An 18,476-nucleotide genomic window follows, 5' to 3' on the forward strand; every position below is an offset into this window, starting at 1 on the left:
CAGTGCAGGGGCTTTGCTGCATGCTCCAGCTTCAGCATACCTACAGTGATGTGTTGTGTCTGCAGCTAGAACTTGCCACAGAGTTTGAACTCGTCCAGCAAGAGGTAAGTCAAAGCCAAAGTGTCAGGCTCATCTGACAGGGAGTCCTGGAACTGAAATCCCCCTGAGCCCTATGCTGGACTCTGTGGGAAGAAGAGAGCCTACCTCTTCAGCCCAGGTTACAAAGAGCAGCTCCCAACACCAACTGGCTTTTGGCAGACATTAACGATAGAATCATAGAATCATTTAGATTGGAAAAGACTTTTAAGATGTCGAGTCTAACTGTAAATCAGGACAGTGATTGGATGGGACTTCTGTGGACAGGCCATTTGGAGCCTGGGGTCTTGACTATTTCTGTCATCCTCTCTTGTTTTAACTTGCTCCCTCTGCCAAATCAGCATGGACACAGGCCGTTGCTGCATCAGGAGACAAGGACACGCTGTCTGCACCTGACAAATTGCTTGGTCTTCACACAACTTGATTGCTCATATGTGAATCGAGGAAATGGCACTGATCTTCCTGTTGAAGGCTACACAAGTTCAATGAGGTCTCAGGTCATGCAAGTGTCAGCCAGGGACTGGAAACCCAAGCCCTGTACCCAGCAAAGTTTCAGTCATCTTTCCAGCAAAGCACATGTTGGAATGGGCTACACAAGAAGACAATTTTATTATTCCTAAATGAATGTCTTTGGTTATGGGGAATAGACTCCAGTGCTCTGCCTGCACCGTGCACCCAAAACACTCCTGCAGAAACGTGGCTGAGAGCCACAGAGCCGCAGAGGGAAAAGGAGGCGGATCGTGGCAGAGCAGCCTGGTACATCGTTGATCTCCTTTGCTCCTTCTGCTGGGTCCACCACATCGGCTGCCAGTGGGGCAGTCCCAGAGAAAGGACATCTCTTACTCCTCACGCCCCTGCTTCTCTCAGTGGCTTAGCCAGCAGCTTTTCTTACAGAAAGGTACCCGACTTCGCCGTTTGCTGTCTGCTGGAGGCTCAGGTGACCTGCAGCAGTCAAGATCGCTCTTTGCCTGGACAAGTGCATTTCTGACACTACCCAGAGAGGGGCAGAGCTGCCATGCACTTGGCTATCCCTCAACCACTACGCATCCCTCCCTGAATCTACCTCAGGGAGAAATGGTCGGCTAACATTGTCCTTTTCCACTTCCTATGCCTGAAGTTCAGCTTGGCTCCTGGAATCTGTACTAAGTCCTACCCAGTTTTTTAATCCCCTAGGCCTTTTTTAGCCATGAACACACAGTGATGAACACCTTAAACCTTCTCCTTCAGCAACTTTTTCCATGTTTCATTTCAACTTGCACCTGTGGCAATGTCCAGACACCTTTGAGTTATTAAATAGGACACAGAGCAGCAGTCTGAAGCTATGGAGGAGAAGAGGTCTGCTCCCTCAGGATGGAGGTGCCTGATGCCCAGGTAGAGTCTTTCCAGAGTGGGGCAGTCCTTGGGAAACAAACCCCATGGTGAGCTAACTCCCCCAGGTCTCTCCTCTTTCCATGAGTGCCAGGCGCACTTGATCATCCACGTTGCACAGAGGCCATGTGATACCTTAAGTTACCAACAACAGATAAAAAGGAAACTCCCAATGTCACCCTTGGGAGAGGCAATGAGAAAAGACATGGTAACTGCACTTTGTGTCACTGAGTCACCTTATAGAGGGTCTTCTGATGCTGTCCCTGCACAGGCGTTGGGAGATAAAGGAAGGGGTTGTTGAGAAACAGCCTGGCATAGCTTTCCCAAATCAGCTCCCTGGTGATTTTCTCCACAAAGCACCTTTCAAAATGATTTATGCTAATCTCACAAGTAGACTAAAAATGTTACGTAGGGACAGGGCAGTTTGTTTTGCAACCACTCGCTCTTTAAACATGCCCTCAGTCTGTATCCCTGCCCAAAACTTGGAAAGACCTCGCAAGTGATGTTCTGGGTAAAGGACTCTTGAGACAGATCTTTACAGAGGGTTTGTGTGTCTAAAAGAGAGGTTTGCGGGTCCAGTAGAACAACTACCTTTATCATCTCTTTGTTTTTTTTAAGAAAGACATTGATTATCTATTGGATCTTTAAAAAGCAAAACACCTAAAGATGGGCTAAGTGTCGATTCATAATGTAATGATAAGGAAAAAACCCGCACGTGAATCTCTCTTAGCATGCAGTTATGGCAAATTCGGTTTGTGTGCACAACCTGGATGAGGCATTGAGGCTGCAGGGTTTGGTTAGAAAACCCCAAGCAGGTGGCTGTGTCCACCGTCTCATGGTTTCACTGTCTTCCAGTAAGCACTTACTGCATTGGCCGTTTGAAAGGGTTCAGTACTGCGGAAATAAACCCCATTAAGGAGCAGGCTGTAGGGAATCGCCGGTGTGAGCGTACGCAGCCCTGTCACCTAACCGTGCTGATGACTGGGCGGATGTACGTGAACCTTCCTTGCCTAGATGTGCCATAGGAACACGGATGTTTTCTGTGTAGAAAGCCACTGGGATCTTCCCAGTTGCTAACTGTTGTGGGGAAAGATGTGATTTTCTTGTATGTTAGGCAATCCTTCAACCCTTCCTTCCCTGGATTTTGCAATTCTGTGGTCTTGTTCTCCTTGTTACAGTAACCTTAATTTGGGGGTTGGGATTAATTTTGTATCCTGCACTGCTCACTTGGCCCAGGGAGCAGAGTCCAATTATGCGGCTGTGACCTTCATTCCAAGTTAGCAGAGTTTCTGCAAATGAATCTCCTTTGTGTTTCACAGAGCTGCTCAAATAATGGAATTTCCTTCCTATGGGAAATGCCAATATTTCAACATTTATTTTTGCCCTATTTTGGAACAAAAAGTCAAAATTTCAACTCTTGCAACACATGAAGTTCAGAAAAATTCAGAAATGTAAAGAAACATTTTGGTTTGGATCAGACTGATGTAAATCTACTCTCACCTGAGCTGTAATATTTCTTCCTGTGAGTGCCCCTCATGATAATTTTTTTACCTCGTTGGACAGACTGCAACTCTCGTGATACCGTGCAGTGTCCCCCCTGTAGCCGAGTTGCTATGGCGCATCATCCTTGATGCAGCCTTGGAGGGTGAGCAAAGGCCAAGGAGAACAGGGCCAGGAGGGCTAAAAGAGAAAGAGCACGTGGTGCAGTTCTCGCTGACAGCACCTGCCAGGACATTTTGGTTAGAATTTCTGAATGGACAACGAAACAAAGAAAGTGATAGTTAAAAAGTGGTATATCTGATGACAAAAATTGCTACCTCAAATTTTTGACCGGGTAGTTTCAACTGATGAGTGAGACAAACTTTTGTGAGCTCCTGAAGTTTCTGTCAATTGAAAGTGCCCTCATTTTCTCCTTGGTTCTGCTGAGAGCGCATGTGACGGGGATGTTTCAGGTATTTTGAATCCCAGCTCATGCTCCCTGCTTCTCCCAGGTGCACAGGGAACTTGTCCTGCGCGCTTCTGGGGGGAGTTCTGCTTTGGGAGTTTGTGTGATTTGGTTTGTACTGGTTTTTTTTAGAAATCTCTGTATATCACTGTACAGGCCCAGCTGATGCAAACTGCAGGTGCCTGAGGCGGTTGCTCTGGTGATGCCCGAAGTCTTAAAAATACCATTTTGTCAAACTGTTTAACAAACTTTACTGACACTTCCACTGGAGAATGAATGAATCCCCTGCTCCCTCCTCGAAAGGTTGCCGGGTGGAAGCTCACCTGGATTCCCCCAGCATGACAATAGGTACGAGGAGCCATTTCCTCCCCTCCTGTCCTGCCCACCTCTGACTCTTCCTTCCAGCCCCATGCTTTTCTACTGGCACTACAAACTGCCTAGCAGTTGTTCTGCGTGATGTATTTGAAAGAAGCTTGATTTAGGTTTCATGCCATAAACAAGTTCTTTCTAAAGACCTTTCTTCAGCTTGCCTTACTGTATTTGTACATTTAACTCTACCCTATTTTATATTTTAGCCATGGCTTGGGAATGCAGCTTTCTTCCGTGGTTTTTGCAGTACAGAGACAGTTCTAACGCCCGTGTGGTACTGGTTTTTTCATTTCTTTTCTTCCATGAGGTCCATCTATCCTTCTTTCCCACCACTGCTCTGCCTCTTGCAGCGTGTGCTTGGCTGTGCTTTGTACAGCGCAAACAGCTTCCCCAGTTCTCACCACTCCCAGGTTTTGCAGCTCTCTCCCTGTTCACTGCTGCAGGGTCTGCGTGCAGTAGTTTCAGCACGGATGCTACCAGCCATCACCTGCCCGGTTGTATATTAGCGCAGAGTTTGCGTTCTTTGTTAAGAGGCCCAGAAAATCCCTTTCTGCTTCTGCAGTATTTCAGTCACAAAAAGCAAAGTACCAGAGCTGTCTCTTCTATGCTCTACTGGCATTTTAGCTATTAACCAACTCTTTACACGTACTAGGAGATTTTTTTTTTTTTTTGCACTAGGCAGTTTGCTCCCAGTCACTTACTCAAAAGTTTTGACAGCTGAATTTCAGATGTGCCCGATTGCTCTGGCTGCTGTAGGGACAGATGTGCACTGCAACCTCACAAGTGAATTCACAGCAGGTAGAAGCATTTCTCAGGGCCCATCTTTATGCAGCATTTGAAGTGCTATGAAACGCATCCTGCCGGAATGAGGGACACATCACTCCCGGGGATTGCCCTTACGAAGATTTCTTATTGAAACTCTCACATGCAAATTCATTCAATGAGAACATGTCCTGCAGTGGAGAAGGGTGGTGTTCAGTACAGCACAAGATGGACGTGCCTTGCCACAGCTGCCCTGGAAGGAGGGAGAAGCCAGGGTAGATACGATGGCTGGGCCTTTCCCTGTCCCTTTCTCCACACCCCTATTTCTGAAAACCAGTAACTGTCCAGCACGTGGCAAGTCAGACTGGCAGGTTAGCTGAATGCCCATAACAGAGAGAAATGAACGTGAGCTGTTCCTATCCCTTCATCTCCTGCCTTGTCTGATCTCACTCCGTTCCTTCTGAGTGATGCTTTTCAAATAGCGAAGCTCAAATCTGAGGTGGTTTCTTCCATGGTCCAGGGTCTTTTCTGGGGATATTCACCTTTACAGAGTTTTTCTCACTTTGCCCTTTCTCTGCTCTGTTCCCTCTCCAGCACGTCTTTCCTGCTGCTCTCCCCCAGCTCCCTGCTGCTACAGCTGGGTGATGATGGGACAACCAAGAATGGCTGGGGAGAAGGGAATCCCACCCAATTTCAGAGTAAGAGTTGAGGTCTCAAGAAACACAGGTTATTAGGTTGGAAGCAATCACTCTGGAACAGTCTCTGGCTTGAGTGATGTTAGCAAGTCCCTGGGAAGTCACGGAGGGAGCCAGTGGCAAGGTGGCGGCATCCCATAGGACAGCCGTGGTAGCAGGAAGGCCAAAACCGAAAGAGCAGCTGTGTCGAGAGGAAGCTGCAGAGCTGCGTGGAGGGTATACCATATTGTTTGACTGCAATTTTTATGTAGCCGAGCAATACAAAAAAAGTAAACAATATTTCTTGGCAGTAGCAGTCCTCTTAACGCTAGCAGACACAATTATTATTTGTTCTGAGCGTGCTTTGTTTCTGTGGATGAGACACTGCGATACAGCACCTTCGTGTACACCCTGCTCCACATTAATAAACTGAAATGTCTGAACTGGCAGTTAATTACTTCAGGGGAATGGTTCGCATGGCTTTCCAACAACAGCATGGGGCTTTCTTTTGAGCATCCTGTATTAGTGAGGTGTACAAACTGGAGAAAGTCAAAAAGCCTTACTTGGTCTGATACTACTGCAGGCTAAGTCTGCCTTCTCTGGGCTGGGAAAACAGGATGGAAATGCTTTACTTCTGCTGCTCTGATGATATATTTGTCCAAATTTAACTTGGCCCATTTTCTTTGGCATTCTCCGCATGGTATTACCATGGCATTGTGCTCTTCTCCAACAGCTCCCAACACTGTATATGTGTATATGTATTACAAGGACAAAAGGGACCAATTGTGATCATCCAGTCTGACCTCCTTTTTCAGGACAGGAATAACCCTGTGTTAATTAATTTTCTTTTAAGTAGAATATACTATTTAGAAAAATTTCTGAACCTGCATTACTCTCTTCTGGCGGTGATGAATTCACCACAATTCCAGGCAAATTATATAAGCCTGGGTCTACCTGACCCTGGAAATTATGCATGATAATTAGGAAGAAGCAGTCAGCTGCTGCTGTAGAGGAGCTGAGCTGAACTTACTAACGTTAATGGTAATACTGACATTGACACACCAAGAGGCTGCAGCTTAATCAATGTGGATATGCAAACATTCATGCATACAGCACCTGCAGACACAGTCTTAGAGGCTAAAATGCAAATGAGATCTGGCGTATGAAAAGCTTAGTCAAGGTGGATAATCCTGCAGCAGTCACTGAGACAGCAGCACCTCCAAGTTTCTTCCAGATGCCCCCTCGAATCATTGCTTCCCTCAGCGTAGATTCCTGTGGTTCCTCCTCTTCTCCCAAGTGAGATCATACACTACAGACCCAAGTGCTGTGTTGACTTCTGGGGTCTGATTTTGCAATTTGCTTTCCCTTGGGGAAGTTATTCATTGGCTTTCTGGAAGGAGAAGAATTCAAAACTACAGGACTTCAGAGAAAGCAGAGCTCTGGAGGAAATGTACACTCTTGGCTTTCCTTCACTGAATTGCAGAGTCTCCTAAAACCAGCAGCTTTCAGCCACTCCTGATGGATTTTGTCTTTCATTCTCTCAAGTTCTCTCTTGGAAAAGCATGCTCTACCTCTCTCTTCTTCAGAGATTTTATTTCACTCTTCTTATGACACCCTTCAGTCATGTTTCTTAGGCTCCTAATTTTGACAAAACATCTGTTCACCTTGGGGTAGAGCCTTGCTGTAAGACCCCCAAGTGGAGAACTCAAAGGTTCCCAGATCCAGCAGGAATCTTCACATCTTCCCAATGTGGAGCACCTCCTGGAAGCTCTATCAGGAAGATACAGAATCTCCTCTTAAGGACTGCAGGTGATATTAAATGCATCCCCATGCCTATCTGCCTTTGTGGGCAGAGAATGGTATCTTATATCAAAGTCGTGTTTAGCTATCTGCCTACCTTTGGATCTTGTCCAGTCAGCAAGAACTCGGCCAGATCACTCTTTTATAGGCGTAAGTACATTAATGCAGTGTGAAGTCAATAAACCAGCTTTCACATTAACAGTTCAATAGGCTGAGCTTCATAAGCTTTTCCCCTCCTGTTACACCTTTGACCACTTTGAAGTATTTCAGGGGAAAGCATGGCCTTCCATTCAAACAGTTCTCCAGAGCTGGTGGCTCAGTGACAGTTTTGGCCCATTCGGTGCTACAGAAGGGTCTGCTGGGCGCCCTTCACCCGCCGAGACTGCACGGATTTGGTGCCAGGGTCTCCCTGGCACACGCAGGCGGCGTGCACACGCAATACTGGGCTGTGATTCAGAAGGTCTCCGTACACGCGGAGGGTGCTCTGAGCTGGCCATCCCCTGCCAGCACGCCGCACAGGCGCGTTAAGGGCGACACCACCATACGGGATCCCCGCTGCCTCTCACCCGGCATCCTTGCTGAGTTCCCAGCCAGGGAGTTTTCTCCCCATCCCCGACCATGGACCCTAAAGCAGGCAGGTGAAGCAGTGGCCCCACATGCCTGTGGGTGTCAGGCTGAGCTCAGGCAGGCACGCGGGGCCCAAGTCCTTGCACAGAGAAGCTTGGAGTGGTGCTGGCTGAGCGCTGTCAACAGAGGCAATGCAAGCTGTCTCACAGCTCGTTACAGAAACTGAGCCAAAGGGAAGGCACGTTCCCAGCTTATCAGGCCACCTCCTCTGTGAGCTCCCTGATCTACTTTTCCAGTGATTGTTCCTGACCTAGGAGAAGCCCCTGAGAAATCTCACAGTTCATAGCCTGCAGCTAAACAGGCATCCGCAAGCAGCCACGGTGGGGAGCTGGGAGCGTGGCACACGCAGTCTGACTAACCGGCTGGAAAATTCCACTCCTCTTCATCGCAGCAGACCATGCTGAAGCGTTTGGGAAGCAAACCTTGCCAGCGGTGTGTTTATCTGCTCGCCAGGCTGCTGCTCTGCTTTGCTCCCACGAATTGTGCCACATTTGCCAGGAGCACTATCTGCTCAGTCCTCGTTTAGCACTGCAATAAGAAGTAGCTCTGGAACGGTGTCCTGCCTCCTTTCCTCTGCTTTATAATATATTTTTCTTAGCACTGCTGACAGTCAGTGCTGACAGAGACATGAAGGGTGAGGCTCCAGAATGGGGATGCCAGTAGAACTGACCTCTCCTCCAGCTCCGGCCAAGCTGAGCACAAGAAACCAGTTCCTCTGATGCTTTCACTCCTTGCACCTCTGCTAAATGATCAGCTCCAGGCAACCTCTCCTTGTCCCAGATTAACTCAAAACCTGCTAACTTGCGTAAAATTGGTCAAACAACTTACAAGGATCTCTTCTTACTCGAAGACTATCAAACCACGAATGATAAAGTAATAATAAATGTTAGTCTTTCAACATTAAAGGAGTACCGACTGGCTGAGGATCCGAAAGCGTTCACGTGCTCCCAGCTCCCATCTCTCTCTCTGCCTTATTTGCGCACATTTTCCCCCCTTCTTGGCACGTTCCCACCCATGCACACGCTCTTACCTTCTGAATTTGCAGCTGCGGTCACTGTAGGTTTGTTTAATCCCCTGTTAGGAGGTGAGAAAAGCCCGCGAGTGTCTGGGCAGAAAGCCTCATGCTACAATGTCACTCAGGTCACCAGCGTACAGCCAGTGCTAACCAATGGGAATAAATCCCATGGGAATTAGACAGCTGTAAATCCTGGAAACTATGCTTCACACTTTGAATGTACTATTGTTGGTTTCCTTGCGATACTATGCAATGAAATAATACCGAAACCTTTGGATTTAAGCAACAAATCAAGAAATAAACATTATTCAGACTTTTCCCCGTAACAGTCCTAAACCATGGAGTGTCTCACTTGCTAACGGCCACAAGGCACCCCGCTGCTTCTGATCGGGGCGGGGGCACAAGGAAATGCAGAGCAAGCAGCTCCACAATTATCCAAGGGACCAAACGTCCACCTTGCAGCAATAACGTGCTTTTGGCGCTGACAAGGAGGGGAACGAGGCGCAGGCAAGAAGCACTCTCTGAAGGATTTTACTTAGGTAACCTCAGTAACCAGGTTATTTAATAAGGCTTCAATTCCATGATATGCTTCCCCTTAGACAGGTTTTCAGATGCGTATAAAAGTTTCATCCACATGTTTAAATCACTGCCTCAAAAATGAGTTGACGGGGGAGGTCTGTTAGCACTTTCCAGGTCAGCTAATTTAAAATACAGTATCAGAAGAGGGACTGAAATTTAAAGAAGTGATGCTTGCTCAGTCTAACCAACGTTTCCAGGGATGTAGCACAAAAATTGCTTCTTGAGTTCTGGTTAAAATGCATATCTTGCACAGCTGTGGTAGAAAATGTGAAAGACTAGACTGAGTGAAGTGACACCATCAATATCCTGCCTTTACTTACGTGAAGCCCAAAAGCAAAGCTGCTTCTCAAAGGTCAGAAGTGAGCCAGCTTCTGTTCACAAAACCTGGATTTGCGTAAAATTTGTAAGAACAAATTATATTAGAGATATCCCATACCCTCATCATCTATTCCTGCAACAATGGGAAATGGTACAGAATCTCTGAAAACCGTAAGAGAGTATTTCCTGGTCTTTGCAAGTCCCTTAGCACCTTTAATGCTTCCCCGGATCAGAAGTCCTGCCTACATTTGGGATCTCCTGTATGAATAACACAGTCTTCATGCAAAATTGAGCAGCAATCTAAGTATTCTCACCATACCTTCACGCTGTAGACCTGGAGTAAAGCCTGTGGAGGGCTTGGGAGGCAGGGGGGGAGCCCGGGTTCCAACCTCCGCCTGCTCAGGTTGGACGACAGCATCTGCCAACTCCCAACTGCAGAGTAAAGCCAGACGCCAAGCTTCTGAAGATGGAAAGAAATCCTTTGGAGAGGAGCAGTTAGCCACAAGCATCACATCCACAGCTCGCTCCTTATTCCTTCTTGTGCCTGTGACTTCTGCTGGCCCCCGTGTGTGAGGCCCCACCGCCTCCCCTCCAGCGCCCGGTGCTGCCCGGGGCCAGGCTGGGAGCCAGGGCAGGACAAGCTGTGGTGGTGCAGGATATCTCCTGTGCTATGCACAGATAGCAGCACCGCGAGAGCAGATGGCTGGCAGGGCTCGGATCCTGTTCACCCGCTGCTGGGAGATGTTGGGCAATGGCGGCTGATGGCAGCAGGAGCTGCTGGAGGGGAGAAGCAGAGAGCAGCCAGGAGGCCTGAAGTCAGGTCTTGCAATGCTGAGAGCTGAGGGAGACAGAGCTTGTCCTGGGGCTGAAATGGACTACAACTGGTAATAATGCTGTCTGCTATTAATAACGAACCATTTGCAAAGTCAAAACACAGGAGGACCTTCTCATAGCACTGGGGTCCCTGGGAAAGGCCAAACAAGCTCCGTTCCAAGCCCTGAACACTACGGTTGTGACATGCAGCACAGGGATGGCGCTGATGCCGCACTTGCTACCGTGTCTGCTGGCCCGAGCTGATCCAGCTGCGGAGCTGCTCACGTGGTTGCTCTTGCGTGGTGCTGTGTGGCACCCTGCAGATGCGCTGCCTTCCTGGGAATGCATTCCTGGACCGTGTACCAAGGTATGAGGGTTTCCTTCAAGAGACTGACCACTTCCCTGAGCTCAGGCTGCCTTGGCACCACAAGGGCCTCCCTGAAGGCTACGGTGGCATTCTTCTAGAAAGGTCCTGCTGTGCGGCAGGTCATCAGTGGAGACAGACAGCACATCTGACCTCCAGCTGAGTGTCCTGTACAACAGTGCAAACATGGGCTCTGCAGCCAGCAGCCACAGTACAAGCTCCTGTGCACAGTATCACGGGGTGCTGCACGCATAAATGCTTTTCAGCAAATGTTTCTTTTCCCCTTAAGACCGATTATTTCTATATCTACAGCGAATGGTCACCTTAGAAAAATGCAAGAATAGTCTAAGATGCCAGCACTATTTCAACAGAGAAATCACTTTTATTGTAACATGCTTTTGAGCTTTATAGAGAAATGATTTTTCTTTCTTTTTTTTCCCTGCCAAAATAATAAATATCTTCCTGTTTTGTTCATAGGCAGTTATAAATCTGCTGCTTACAAAGCAAAGTTTGGAAGTGCCCACTCACTCTGCAATGAATGCATTCACAAGAGCTATAGAAGATTGGAATTCGGCTGTCTGCTCCATCTGGACAGGGCTGAAACCCAAGTTTTAGGGGTATAATCTACCTAACAGGCTACTCCAAGTGGTGAATGCTCTGGGTCCCTTGTTGAGTCCCATCCAGTTTGTGTAGATACAATGTGGTAAAGAAGAGCCAGAAGAGAAAATGGAGGCAGGGCTGGCAGATGCCTGTGGGACGCTGCACTGATTCAGCAGCACGGAACAAGCACAGATGAAGAAATGCAATCACAGATTTGTGCGCTACGGCCTTAATACTGGGGAAGCCACTAAGACCATCCCGGTTTGACTGAACAATTCAAAATTCTTCTGTCTTTCCTCATGGGTGATGTTTTCCAGCTCTTGCCTTCTTCTGGACTCGCCAGTTGTTCCACATCTTTTCTGAAGTCTGTAGCATCCAAACAAGGATGCAGTACTCAAAGCAAAGCCTCTTTGGCGTGGTGATTAGAACCAAAAGCTTACTTTAGTTTGCTTACTGGCAGCATTTCAGATCTCCTTAGGACCCTTTTTTTGCAGTAGTGCCTCTTACAGACCACAGTGACAATCCTGTAATAAACCAGCAAGATGCAGGAATGTGCTAATTCTCAAAATCTCCTGCAGTACTCTCAGCAGGACCAGTAAAGAAAGCTAGGATTTTTTGGTGTCTGTTATACTCTAATTGTTCTGACTTTTACTACACTTTGTATCACGAAGGCACCAAGAAGGCTGTGAAGGGCAGGTGGAATGAATTTGTTGTAACTCTAGAGAGGCGGTGGGAGATCACCAATCTTAATTGCTTCTCAGCTAATTTGCAGGAACCAGTTTCCACAGACCTGACCTCCGCTGGGTGAAAGCCGACGAGGCGACCTGCCACAGTTACTCTGCACTTTTCATAGCCAGCCTTTGTTACAGCCACAACATTTGCAGCCCTCCTACCTCCCTCAGGATCACACTATTTAGCAAGGAAGGGAGGGCTCAGTTATTCAGCAGCTTTGTACTTCTAATTATTTTAAGCCAGAGAGGTATAAGGCAGTCAGCAATGCTGCTTTGCAGAGAACAGTACCTGGGCAAGGGCCACCATTGCCCCGCATCTTACACACCTGATTTTCCACTTGAGACGTTTTCTTCCTGGCTCTAGAGTTAAACAAGTATCAGTAGGATGGACCAGCTTCACATCAGCTTTCATAAACACATTTGATGTGGCTCTGATCTGCTGGGACCCTGAAGGACCCATTTGTGCCTCACTGTCCTCATCAGCAGAATGGCAACAATGTGCTGAAGACCCTTTGTAAATGATGCTCACTTCTGCTGGTTTAAAAAAAAAAAAGTCTGACGACTGGAGACCGATACTGGATTTGCACACAGTATTGCTGTGAAACTCAGTGTAAGGTTGTTTTGCAAAACTAAGGCAGGAGGTCGATAGCACATTTTGGTCATGTTTATCCTGAACTTTAAAAGTTCTGAAAGTTTTTTTTGTTAAAAAAAAGATCCGCAAAAGTGTGTTCTCTTGGAGTTTGTTTACATCAAAATACGTGTTTTCGTCTTTCAGGAGGCTCTTTTTGTTGTACAGAGACAGTTGTCTCCCCTGCATAAACCTCGCAACTGAAAACTTGCGTCATCCACCCTGGCACTTCATCGGTGAGCGTCTGCGTGCTAGTGCTTAGCTTGGAGAAAGGCTGACTGACCTCCCTTTAATGCGAGATGGCACCCAGCATACGTGATGCAGAAGAAAAGAGACTCAGATAACTAGGTGAGACACTTCATCTCCAGCATGTGAAGTGACCCCCATCTGCATGTGTGGCTTTGGGAGGAAGGAGTGCTGCAGCTATAGGCGCTGATATGTAAAGCGTGTCACTTTAATGTGGGTAACTGTGATATTGACTGAACTGCTGAGATAAGGGCATCTTTGCTCCAGAATCAGCCTCTGTAGTTACAAACACTCTCCTCGCTCTGGGCCCCAGGCAGGAGTGCAAAAAGCTGTGCTTGCACTCAGGTGCAAGCAGCTGCTGCGGTCTAACCCTGCCATCCTCTAGGGAAGCCTATTCCATCTTTTAAAGCCTTTCAGAAAGCTTTGGTAGAGCTGAGGGGCTCGTTGGTGCTCAGGGGTCTCTCTGCAGCGACCTTCATGCTTACGGTCTCGCAGGGGCAGGTTGCAGAGGGGTGTCCAGGTCAGCTCCTTGAAGAGTGGTGTTTTCTGGCAGAGGCAGCAAATGCAGTGTCACTGGTTTCTTAAGTTTCCACTGCCCAGTCCAGGAGTGCAGGATGTGTTTTGATCAGGAATATTTGGCATCATCCACCCTGGTCAATGCGAGGTGCCTGCATTATCCCAGGTGGTGTGTTGCTGCTATGCCCCTGATTTGCCCTAGAGTAAAGTTTTAGGAGTAGAGCGATGGAGATAGTCCCAACTTGTCAGTGAGGTAGGAGTTGCTCATCTTGTGTCACTGAAGGAATCTATCATTATTGACCATATCCTTTTCCTGTACAGCTCTGGTACACTGATATTTCACCATAGCTTCTTCAGTGAGATGTCTCTTGGGCAGTGCCTCCTATAATCTTCCTGGAGGTGAGATGTGCTGGTATAAGCGGTGGCAGGAGCAGTGTCGAGGGAGACTTCTGACAAGTCGTCTGGCTCCTCCGCACCTGCCCTCTCCTGTGGCCATAAAGACCATATGAGAAATGAGGGCAGGCATGCTGCCATCCCAGTACCTTGGGGTCTTCCCCCACACCCTGGCCTCAGCATCTCCAGTGCCCTGGCCCTTCGTGCTATCTGGTGTGAGAGCATGTGCCCAGCCCGTCCACTTTGGCTGAGCAGAAAGTTGCTGAGTCCATGCCCGATGCCTCCCAGGAGCTAAACTGCACAGGGGGTTAACCAAGGAGGAGTGCGTTTGGGTCCATGCTGGGAAGGCAGAATCATGTGGGAAGTCGATGCTGACTTGCAGCTGCCCAGGAAGGGTTCTGAGAGGGGTCAGGGTTGCTGTAGTTGGTGGTTAACAAAGGTTTAGTGTCCTGGTTAACAAAGGTATAGTGTCCTGCTCAGCATGGCCAGGACACCAAATACTTATCCTGAGCTGGAGCCAGAGCTGAACACGCCGGGCCCCTCTGGAGATGCCTTTATCTGTGCGCCTCATGCTCTGCTTACTTCAGATTTTTCTCTGACATCTCAAGTCTAGAAAGGTGCCATTTAGAATAAAAATTGGAATTTACATAATCAGTGATTTCCCAAGAAAGCATTCTAACTGCCTTATCACAAAATTGTCGAGGCAGAAGTAACGGTGGCCGATAACCCCAACTAGCAACATCCTTAGGGACAGATACTGATTATGAGACACATCAGCACCACACCCCAAAGCTTTTATTTCCTCCTTAATATACACTACAGTTTTTTGAATGTCCACAGTCTATATTTCTAATTTTCCCAATTATTTTTGATGATATTTTTTCAGTGCTAGGTTTTTAAGCCAAGACAGGCCTTGACTGCTTTTGTTACAGGCAAAAACGTTCCAGACTGCTAGAGAATCTTTAAAACCATCATGGAGGTAAAGAAGACAGAAGAGACCAAAGGTATTGACTGTTTGCAGGTGCATCCGCAAACTTGCCTTTTAAATCATTTCCCTGAAGAGCCACCCTCATGCTCTACAGCCTTTGCAGACCTGAACCCGTGCACTATATGCTATATGCCTCCAGATTTATGGCCTTTCTGATGTGGTGTAGTGCAACACCTCTGAACTTAGAGGGGCTGAAATCCTGTGGTCCAGCGCTACGGCACAGGGTACCAGAGCAGGTAGCCATTTAGAGATGCTGAACAGAGAGGTAAGAGCACAGTGAATTGTATGAGCATGGCCAAAAGCAAGGAAGTGAAAATTTTCAGTAAGAAATTGTGAAAAATCAAGTGCTTGCTTCCCCATCTAGTGGTTACGTTCAGAAGGAAGAACGCTCCAGTAAAAATCAGCTGCTGGTCTCGGGAGGCTGGGGCTGCGTGCATGCACCTTTGGGAGGGATCGAACACCACAAATGTGGTCTTACATCTTTTTGCACGTTGATCCTATTCAGATGGACAGGCAGTTGCAGTTATAACTGCCCACGTCCTCTTCTTCTACCTGCACAGCTCATTTCAGACAGTTTTAAATGAAAGAGATCAAAGATAGCACAGAATCATAGAATGATATAGGTAGGGCAGGACATTTTGTACTTTAACTAGCTGCTTGAAACAAGGCTGGCTTCAAAGTTACATCAGGTTACTCAGTTGAATTTGGTCCAGTCAAATTTGAAACTCTCCAAGGATGGAGATTCACCACCTCACTGGTCCAATGCGCCGGTACTCCTCTATCGCCTCAGGAAAGCACTTCAAGAAAACAAAGTCCGAGAACAAAAATGCTCTCCAGTCCTGTCAGAGAATGGGCGTAAAACTCCCTTTTTGCTTGCACACTGTGCTGGCTGCAGAGGAAATGCTGTTTGCACTTCAGCTCGTAGGTTGTGCCAAACACAGGCCCAAACTGCCATGGTCTCCCAGCAGTGCAGGGAGGTGAGCGAGATTTCTAAGCCTTCTAATTCAGCCCCTGAATAGCCCTAATTACTGAAAGCCTTACACTTTCGGGCTCCATCATCATGTAGAACCCACACAGAGCTATGAGGACCACCAGCACATTGATTCGAGTCCTGGACCAGTGTGCCTGCAGGGTCAACGCTTGGGAGCAGCATTCACATTTCAAGTGAATTGGAGATGTGAACTGCAGGCTATGAACCCTTCCAAGGCATTTCTTCGTGTTCGTGAGTGGGCTTAGTTATCCTTGCGCACATGCACTTTCCTGGAAGCGATCTACAACTTGGAGTAACCCAGCTTGCTTCCTCCAAGAGAAAACATCGGCTTTTCCTAGGAAGGCAGCTTCAGCGATCCCCACCATGGTGTTTTTAGGACTGTGCCCACAGGTCCTGTGTTTTGGCACATCCCTTCAGCCCCTCATGGCAAGCAACACCTGGGCCTCTGCTCTCAGGGCCTAGGAACCCTCCCTGTTATCCTAGACCACCATCTAATGGGTGCTGGTGATCACACCACAGCCACAGGACAGGGCTGTGCCACAGCCCATGGAGACTGGGTGCTCTTCTGAGCTGACCCTTAAGCGATGCCTGGACGAGCAGGGATGTGCGCCAGCAGGAAGTCATTTAAATTCTAGAGTTTCAGGCAGCTGGGCTGTTTGTTACATGCAAAGCAAATTAACACAAGAACATTCTCCTTCATGCCAGTGGTGCGTTGCTTCGTGCTGTTGCTGTTACAGGGTCTGCAGTTGAACTTGCATACAGTTCCTGGAAAGGCGGAGTAAGCCCACTAATATTCCCTTATTTTTATAAGCCAGGTTCAGTTCTGCAGTGTGTGAGCATGTGAGTAGCTTCACTCGTGAATCAATCCACTGATAGGACCTACTGACCCTTTGACCGTAGCAAGTATTTTACCTTGGAGATTTTCCCACTGAAATCATTGTGAATCCTTGCAAATGAGGATATTAGAAGGAACCGAATTCAGTAACGGCCTGAAAGCCTTCTGCAACTCTACCAGATGCCAGAGAAAAGACAAGGTATAGGCTGTGCAGGTGGTTGGTTCCTCACATGGGCTTCCTCAAAACTGTCAGGAGATGACCTCTTTCCTTACAGCCGGAGAAAGATTGATGGCTTTCCTTCCTCAGGGAAAAACCTACGGCTCAGTCCTCCCTAAGCGGGAAATGAATGTTTCAAAAGAAATCACCTGCTGAGTTAGAACCTCTGAAAACATTAATGGTGGTAACCAACATCACTGTCATGTTGTTAAAGACACTCACAACAGCTTATGCACAACTGCGAGTTTCCAGTGATGAACCACTACCTTCACAGTTGCATGTGCCTTAAAATCAGGCCAACAAAGGTGGTTGTGTTATTGTTGTAATTACCAGCAGCAAATCTTTGTAAATCTATGGCTTGGCAGCTGTTCAATAACCCAATGTCATTCCACAGCAGTTTCTGGCTGAGGGTCACGATGCAACAGAGGATCTCAGCAGTCACAAGAGGGATCAGGATTCTAACAAAACATCGTTCTGAAATGGGTCTAGAAGACCCACAGAAATGGTCTGGCAGATGGGAAAGCCTGTGACGCTGGTCAACTGAGTTTGGCATAAACCCATGCTGCTGTTGAAGCCCTATCCTTCCTGCAGTTCCTTGTCCCTGCCAGCCCTCTTGTGCCATAAAGAACAAGTCCTCTGAGAAATAACTGCATCAGTGCAGAGACAAGTTAAAAAATAGGTTTTCAAGTGGATCAAATCCAGCAGAACCTGGCTTACACAGAGTCCTGGATATGCTTCCCAATAAATAATGGTCACTGTATCCCTGAAAATGATAGAAGTGCTGGTAGACTGGACTTCTGGAGGCCTCTGGCACAACCTCCTGCTTGAGCCAGGTCCACCACCAAGAGCGGACAAGGTTCTTCTGACCAACACGGTGTGAACATCTAGTGACTACCTTCTTGCCCAGGGCACTGGTAGAGCAATGGACTTGGGAATGAGATCATGATTACCTGTGGTGCTGTCTTCACTCCAGAGCCTGTTTCTTCTCCTGCTAATGGATGCTTACGGCGATGGATCGCAACGCTGAGTGATGCTGTTACTGTCATTCTGTGGAACACAACACTGTGTGTCCCTCAGTGTCTGAGCTCATCCAAATTACAGTCTCACAAGTAGAAAGCCTTCAAACAGGGTGGGTTGGAGGTTTTTTGGGGGGGATTGTTTTTTTTTTTTTTTTTTTCTTGAGAGCTCAGCCATGGAAAAATGTTTAATTTGTCAAAGTCATAGTGACTTTTAGGCCATGTCCCTTTAGAAATGCTGACCTAACAATAGTACTAATCAGAAAGTATGGCATTTATAGTATCTTAATGGCATGCACCCAAAATAGATTCTAGTTATATCAGCAAGTTGACAAGCTCACAGGGTACAGATAACTCTTGTAATTAATTTCTAAAAGTCACAGGAACTGTAAAGTTGGTGTGGGTGGAGTTTACTTTTTATTGAAATAATAAAGTGTCAGAATCACATTTACCCTGGTATTATTATAGACTTACTTGAAGGCAAATTAGATCAGAATCTGGCCTTCAAACTCTGTTAGGAAAAAACTGATACATTTCCTCTCATGCTAATGATGCTGGAGAAGTATGGGCTCTAATTAGAACATG

General features: G+C 47.3%; 1 protein-coding gene across 5 annotated transcripts in view; it reads right to left on the reverse strand.

The window, feature by feature from the left end:
- The window catches only part of LOC129197120 (excitatory amino acid transporter 4-like), a 36,726-nt gene extending 26,624 nt beyond the window's left edge, over positions 1-10,102 (reverse strand). For 2 of the 5 annotated variants that reach the window (XM_054805112.1, XM_054805109.1), the window contains exon 1: positions 8,672-8,767. The gene's annotated coding sequence lies outside the window, so the exon portion shown is untranslated. Of the gene's footprint in view, positions 1-8,671; positions 8,768-9,872 lie in introns of those variants that run through there. The other 3 variants (XM_054805113.1, XM_054805103.1, XM_054805106.1) reach the window with 2 other exon arrangements.
- Positions 10,103-18,476: the final 8,374 nt, after the last annotated feature.

Source organism: Grus americana, chromosome 28 (genome assembly GCF_028858705.1).
Source record: "Grus americana isolate bGruAme1 chromosome 28, bGruAme1.mat, whole genome shotgun sequence".
In the NCBI taxonomy this organism is placed as follows: Eukaryota; Metazoa; Chordata; class Aves; order Gruiformes; family Gruidae; genus Grus; species Grus americana.